The sequence below is a fragment of the Coffea eugenioides genome, unplaced genomic scaffold, assembly GCF_003713205.1.
Source record: "Coffea eugenioides isolate CCC68of unplaced genomic scaffold, Ceug_1.0 ScVebR1_3070;HRSCAF=4215, whole genome shotgun sequence".
NCBI classification, from domain to species: Eukaryota; Viridiplantae; Streptophyta; class Magnoliopsida; order Gentianales; family Rubiaceae; genus Coffea; species Coffea eugenioides.
The window spans coordinates 71,440-72,218 of NW_020863613.1; positions in this window are offsets into that span (position 1 = coordinate 71,440).

Here is a 779-nt window from a genome sequence, read left to right on the forward strand (position 1 = left end):
CAGAAAACAAGCCATTAAATAAATAAAACCCTAGAAAATGGGAAAAGTACGGGTTCTCACACTTATACTTTTCGGGGCGTCACAGTCTCCCCTCCTTAAAAGAATGTCGTCCTCGACATTCCATCTTGTACCAATCAAGTCGAGACATCCCGCAAGAATCACTAAAAACCAAACCCACAGTCCGGCATCCTAAACTTCAAGCCTAGGATACACTACAGAGATCTGAAGCCTAAGCTCTGATACCAATTGTCACGGCCCCACCTCCCCCTAGGGCGAACTAGAGGGTTCGGCGGGCCGCCTGCCCAGCTCTCGCCGGGTCTCAGTCGTTCACTACAAACCTCAATTGAATTTCAAGAGATATATAGCAAATATACAACATCAAGGGTTCCCAAACTTTACATATCAAAAGCGAAGCGTCCACGTTTCCACTGCGCCACTCTGATCCATGATCCCAATTATTCTACAGGAGGAAGTCCAAAACTAGCCTATTACACATCCAATCAATTCTAAACGTTCAATACAATCCCAATATGAACGATTACACAAACGGAATTCTAAATTCCATCCATACATGAGATAATCAATGAATAACACTACAAGCCCTCCTTCACCTTTGAGCCCTGTTGGAGGGGGAATAAAACATTTTTGGGGTGAGCTAGAAGCTCAGCGGAGTAACCAGTAAAATCAGTAATTCAAATCTGTTTAACAAAGTTCATTTCAATGATGTTCATTTTCAATATGGAGTATCAATAATTCCAACGGAAACATTTTACCAATGG